At 35.2% G+C, this 6,092-nt stretch overlaps 1 pseudogene; it reads right to left on the bottom strand.

Moving 5' to 3' along the window:
- Window positions 1-2,061: 2,061 nt before the first annotated feature.
- Window positions 2,062-2,181, bottom strand: LOC143653906 (U2 spliceosomal RNA; annotated as a pseudogene).
- Window positions 2,182-6,092: the final 3,911 nt, after the last annotated feature.

Raw genomic sequence — 6,092 nt, 5'->3', positions numbered from 1 at the left:
ATTTTTCTGCTTTGATTTGTTGATATGGTGTATTACATTAATTGATTTTCTTATGTTGAACCATCCTTGCATACCTGGGATGAATCCTACTTGGTCATGATGTATAATTCTTTTAATGTGTTGTTGGATACGATTTGCTAGAATTTTATTGAGAATTTTTGCATCTATATTCATTAGAGAGATTGGCCTGTAGTTTTCTTTTTTTGTAATATCTTTGCCTGGTTTTGGTATGAGGGTGATGTTGGCTTCATAGAACGAATTAGGTAGTTTTCCCTCCGCTTCAATTTTTTTGAAGAGTTTGAGGAGAGTTGGTACTAATTCTTTCTGGAATGTTTGATAGAATTCAGATGTGAAGCTGTCTGGTCCTGGACTTTTCTTTTTAGGAAGCTTTTGAATGACTAATTCAATTTCTTTACTTGTGATTGGTTTGTTGAGGTCATCTATGTCTTCTTGAGTCAAAGTTGGTTGTTCATGTCTTTCCAGGAACCCGTCCATTTCCTCTAAATTGTTGTATTTATTAGCATAAAGTTGTTCATAGTATCCTGTTATTACCTCCTTTATTTCTGTGAGGTCAGTAGTTATGTCTCCTCTTCCATTTCTGATCTTATTTATTTGCATCCTCTCTCTTCTTCTTTTTGTCAATCTTGATAAGGGCCCATCAATCTTATTGATTTTCTCATAGAACCAACTTCTGGTCTTATTGATTTTCTCTATTGTTTTCATGTTTTCAATTTCATTTATTTCTGCTCTGATCTTTGTTATTTCTTTCCTTTTGCTTGCTTTGGGATTAGTTTGCTGTTCTTTCTCCAGTTCTTCCAAGTGAACAGTTAATTCCTGCATTTTTGCCTTTTCTTCTTTTCTGATATAGGCATTTAGGGCAATAAATTTCCCTCTTAGCACTGCCTATGCTGCATCCCATAAGTTTTGATATGTTGTGATTTCATTTTCATTTGCCTCGAGGTATTTACTAATTTCTCTTGCAATTTCTTCTTTGACCCACTCGTTGTTTAAGAGTGTGTTGTTGAGCCTCCACGTATTTGTAAATTTTCTGGCATTCCGCCTATTATTGATTTCCAACTTCATTCCTTTATGATCCGAGAAAGTGTTGTGTATGATTTCAATCTTTTTAAATTTGTTAAGACTTGCTCTGTGACCCAGCATATGGTCTATCTTTGAGAATGATCCATGAGCACTTGAGAAAAAGGTGTATCCTGCTGTTGTGGGATTTAATGTCCTATAAATGTCTGTTAAGTCTAGCTCCTTTATAGTAATATTCAGATTATCTATTTCTTTATTGATCCTCTGTCTAGATGTTCTGTCCATTGATGAGAGTGGGGAATTGAAGTCTCCAACTATTATGGTATTTGTGTCTATTTCCTTTTTCAGTGTTTGCAGTGTATTCCTCACGTATTTTGGGGCATTCTGGTTCGGTGTGTAAATATTTATGATTGTTATGTCTTCTTGTTTAATTGTTCCTTTTATTAGTATATAGTGTCCTTCTTTGTCTCTTTTAACTGTTTTACATTTGAAGTCTAACTTGTTGGATATTAGTATAGCCACTCCTGCTCTTTTCTGGTTGTTATTTGCATGAAATATCTTTTCCCAACCTTTCACTTTCAACCTATGTTTATCTTTGGGTCTAAGATGTGTTTCCTGTAGACAGCATATAGAAGGATCCTGTTTTTTAATCCATTCTGCCATTCTATGTCTTTTGATTGGGGAATTCAGTCCATTAACATTTAGTGTTATTATTGTTTGGATAATATTTTCCTCTACCATTTTGCCTTTTGTATTATATTTATCATATCTGACTTTCCTTCTTTCTACACTCTTCTCCATACCTCTCTCTTCTGTCTTTTCGGTTCTGACTCTAGTGCTCCCTTTAGTATTTCTTGCAGAGCTGGTCTCTTGGTCACAGATTCTCTCAGTGACTTTTTGTCTGAGAATGTTTTAATTTCTCCCTCATTTTTGAAGGACAATTTTGCTGGGTATAGGAGTCTTGGTTGGCAGTTTTTCTCTTTTAGTAATTTAAATATATCATCCCACTGTCTTCTAGCCTCCATGGTTTCTGCTGAGAAATCTACACATTAATATGTTGTCCTCAGATAGAGAACATATCAGATATTAAACTGACAAGAACAGATACTACACTTGATCTTAGCCAAAAGGCCGAGAAGCGATGAGTGTTCCCTCTTGATTCTGTTTCTCTAGAGAACCCTAACTAATACACCTTCAAATGAACACCTGAAATATTTGCTTTAGTTTTTTCTAGTAAACTTGGTTTTCACAATTAAGCTTTCTTTGCCTTGTATATATGTTATTTTACAAAATGAACAACCAACATAAATAAAGTATCAGAGGCTGAGAGAGTTCAAATAGAGTTGAGAGACTATTTTGGATATTATTCTTATGTAAGCTTTAGCTAGATATTGCTATTTACCATGACTTGCCAAACCCCAAACGAAAGTGTCCCTGCCAACCGTGAAGAACACCTAGGGCTTTCTCTGAGAATAAAAGTTCCATGCACTATGATTACTTTCCCAAAGTCTACAACCTCCACATGGGTTCCTAGGCCACAGAAGTCCTGAAACCCAGAGAGGCCAGCCTCTCCAGAACATCAGCTAATTCCATCCCCCATCCCATATTATCGACAGTCCTTTCCAACATGAAAAAGTTAACATGGGCATAGCCCCAATACACCTAAAGATTGGAAGGAAGATCCAAGGAGAAGGAGGAGTTATAATAGAGAAGATAGGTTTTAGCAAACGAGTATGACTGCTGAATCATTATATTGATATTTCTTTTAGAAAAGAAATAAAAATAAAAATATCTCCAGTGTCTTGGAGCAGCTAGAAGGAATAATGTAAAATTGTGGAATTGTAATCTATAACAAACTCTGAGATCTGTTCAATAATTACTTGTTACAGTATACTTTGAAATTTTTGCATATGTTATATTCCACAATAAAAAGTTTATGTGTATGTGTAATATGTGTATATTCCTTCTAGTCTTCTGTTTTCTGGAGCAGTTAGAAGGAAAAATCTGAAATGATGGAATGGTAGCACATGACAAACCCTAGGATCTGTTCTGTAACTACTTGTTGAAGAGTGCTTTGAAAATTATTACTTTTTCCTTTCTTTGCTTTGTATAGATGTTATATTATACAATTAAAAAGTTTAAAATATAAAAAATCTCAACCAAAGGACGCACTACTTTCATTATAGAGGTTTATTGAAAAGTATTATTAGAAATTATTAAAGGAGATAACATTTTTCTTCAAAAAAAAAGAATGAATAAACCTGGGGTGTATTTTCATGTAAGAAACGAAGTACAGAGCTATTGTTTTTCTTTTTTTGCTCTTAAAATAACCACCATTCATTGGTCCATGACTCTTGGCCAAAAAATTTTACTAAGGATCAGCTAGGTGGGTCTTCTGCTGGGGTCACTCAGGTCGTTGCAGTCATCAGAGAACTCAAATGGGACCAGATGGTACAAGATGGTTTCACAGATGTGTTCGGCAGTTGCATTTGAAGTCAACTGGACACTCTGGTTTTCTTCTCTGTGGTCTCTCACGCATAGGAGGCCAGACCAAGCTTATTTACATTGCAATTTCAGGACAACATTCTAAAGGGTTGAGGGAAGCTATGGCCCAGATTCAAGCGGGATGAAAATAGACTCACCTTTTGATGGGAGGAGCAGTAAAGTAATGTTACAAATTGGTATGAATACAAGGATAGTAGGCTTTTTTATTGAGGCCATTTTGCAGACAATTTGCTGCAGCATTGTTTCCTTAATTTTTCCCAAGTCCAATTATATAAGCTAAATATTTTTATTCTATCCTCCATGTTTCTTCTTTTTTTAATATAGTTTTCTTTGTCCTCCATAATTCTTAATTGCTTTTCATATTTTCTACCTCTGGCTTTCTAAGCTACGTCCTAGGGAATTTCTTTAGTTATATGCTTAAATCTACAAATTCTCTTTTTCACTCTTCCAGCTCAAATGCTTAACCTGGGTATTGAACTTTTAATTTTGGTAATATTTTTAATTTCTAGTCTTCTTTAGTTATTTTCTGTATTTGTGGTCTTTTTTTTTAAATAAACTTATAATTGAGTAGATTTAGGGGAAATTTGTGAAAATAGTACAGAGAATTTTCATGTATCCCACATTTAGTTTTCCCTATTATTAACATCTTACATTAATTTGCCACAATTAATGGATTTAATTTGATACATTATCATTAATTGTATTACTTTATTTCAATTTCCTTAGTTTTTCCCTAATATCGTTTTTTTGTTTCAGGGTCCCGTGCATAAGAATAATATCCACAATAGCTTCTCAACTCTATTTGAACTCTCTCGGACTCTGATACTTTATTTATGTCGTTTTCTTATTTTGTAATATAACATATATACAAAGCAAAGAAAGCGTTCATTCTTAATTGTGAAAACCAAGTTTACTGGAAGAAATGAAGGCAAATATTCCAGGTGTTCATTTGAAGGAGGATTTCTTAGTTGAGACACAAAACAACACGGGCTACAAAGAAAAATATTTATGATTTTAGCTGCACCAAATTAAAATCTTAGACATCAAAAAATATCATAATAAAAGAAAAAGATAAGCCATAGACTGGAAGACATGAGGGATGCATACAAATGATAAAGAATTAGTGTTACAGAGACCATTAATTCTAACCAAATACCCAGAAACTCCTCTAAAAGTACAAAAATAAGGGAAGACAGAGAAATTGTCATCTGTAACCATCATGTGTCTGCACATTCCTCTTACAGATGACAATTTCTCTGTCTTCCCTTATTTTTGTACTTTTGAGGAGTATTAGGTATTTTGTAGAATGCCCCTCAATGAGTCTAAGGTTTTTCCCATGTAAGAGAGTATGTGGTTTACCAGAAAGTAGGTGTTGAACCACAGATATTTAGAAGGACTCTGCAATTCATTCATTCATTCAATAAATATTTAATAAGTGCTTCTGTGTGCCTGGCACTTTTCTATGTTCTGGAGATAAAAAGAAAGTGGACAAAACAAATACAGTTCTTCTTTATGTTGCTTATTGTTATAGGTAGGTATAAACTAAATAGTCACATGATTAAATTAAAACTGCATCCAAGCTATTGGGGATTGAATCATGTTCCCCATAAATGATATATTTAAGATATGTTCAGATACTATCCCCTGGTCCTGTGGGTTGTGAACCTACTTGTAAATAGGTTCTTTGAAGATGCTATATTAGTTAAGATGTGGCCAAACTGAATGAGGGGGGGCCTTAATCCAATATAACTAAAATTTTATAAACAAAGGAAATGCAACATGGAGATAGAAGCCAGCAATCAGTGGAAAACAGAACACAAAGAGATTATCATGTGATGGAGGATGGCCAGAATGCTACAGCCTCCTGGAAAAAGCAAGCCCTGTTTTCTATGGTCCCTGTTCTTGTTTGCTAGATGCCGGAATGCAACACACCAGAGATGGATTCGCTTTCCATAAAAGGGGATTTATTTAGTTAACATTCAACTGAGGTTCTTTCTTACATAGGAAGGCACAGGGTGATCTCTGCTGGCCTCTCCAAGCCTCTGGCCTTCTCTCCAACTTTCCCCAGGGTGATTCCTTTCTGCATTTCCAAAGGCCTGGGCTGAGCTGTGAGTGCTGAGATGAGGTATGCTGAACTGCTTTGGCTGTGCTACTTTGAGGTCTCTCATTTAAGCACCAGCCAATTAAATAAAACATCATTCATTGCCACAGGCACACCTTCTAGCTGACTACTGCAGATGTAATCAGTGGCAGATGAGCTTCACATGCCATTGCCTCATATCTACAGCAATAGAATTAGGCACCTTCACCTAGTCAAGTTGACACCTGAATTTAACTACCACGGCCCAAATACTGTGAGATAATAAATTCCTGCTGTTGAATCAAACCAGGGTGTGATATTTTTCACAGAAGTCCTGGCAAACTAAGATGCACTAAATCCAATCAAACAACAGGTACATGGCTTAACAAAAGCCTATAATAAGAGAATTCTGAAAATAGTGGTGATTCATTCGAGGCATGATGCCTGAGTTGAAGTTACTAGAAATAAA

Source organism: Tamandua tetradactyla, chromosome 1, assembly GCF_023851605.1.
Source record: "Tamandua tetradactyla isolate mTamTet1 chromosome 1, mTamTet1.pri, whole genome shotgun sequence".
NCBI classification, from domain to species: Eukaryota; Metazoa; Chordata; class Mammalia; order Pilosa; family Myrmecophagidae; genus Tamandua; species Tamandua tetradactyla.
This window is presented reverse-complemented; position numbering and strand designations above follow the sequence as displayed.